This window comes from Nematolebias whitei, chromosome 9, assembly GCF_014905685.2.
Source record: "Nematolebias whitei isolate Nwh7 chromosome 9, NemWhi1, whole genome shotgun sequence".
Taxonomy (NCBI): domain Eukaryota; kingdom Metazoa; phylum Chordata; class Actinopteri; order Cyprinodontiformes; family Rivulidae; genus Nematolebias; species Nematolebias whitei.
In genome coordinates, this window is record NC_056506.1 from 6,553,909 (window position 1) to 6,554,452 (window position 544).

Here is a 544-nt window from a genome sequence, read left to right on the forward strand (position 1 = left end):
TGTGAATAGTAAACAGCCATCAGTGTGCTAATGATCCATTGTTAGGCTGATGGTCCTTCTTGAGCATGTGATCAGCTGGTTTTGGTTGTCAGCAGCAAACTGGTTGATCCACTCTGAGAAGGTGCTATTTAAGAGACTGAGCTGAAAACAGCACCTCAGACTGAGGAAGTCTCTCGGATGAGAGACGAAACGTTTTTCCAATTTTTGTTTTGTTTCTTGAATGTCCAGAGGACCAGATTTAACTTTTTTAGATTTTTCTACCTGGATTATTGAGCATGCATCAGGATATATACCAGCAAGTTTTGGCTGTCACTAGCAAACTGGTTGATCCACTATGAGATGGTACTATTTATAAGATTGAGTTTATTGCAGCTCCTCAGACTAATGACGTCTTTTGGACAAAAGACTAAACGTTTCAACAGGTTTGTTTTTTTTTTAATCTGTCCAAAGGACCTGACTTACCTTTTCTTAGAAGCTCTTGGTAAGTTAGATTGAGCATTATTATTATTATTATTATTATTATTATTATTATTATTATTATTAT

At 35.8% G+C, this 544-nt stretch overlaps 1 protein-coding gene across 1 annotated transcript in view; it reads left to right on the plus strand.

The window, feature by feature from the left end:
* LOC119414860 (carbonic anhydrase-like) overlaps window positions 1–544 on the plus strand; it is an 8,612-nt gene that overhangs the window by 7,219 nt on the left and 849 nt on the right. The gene's annotated exons all lie outside the window — the stretch shown is intronic.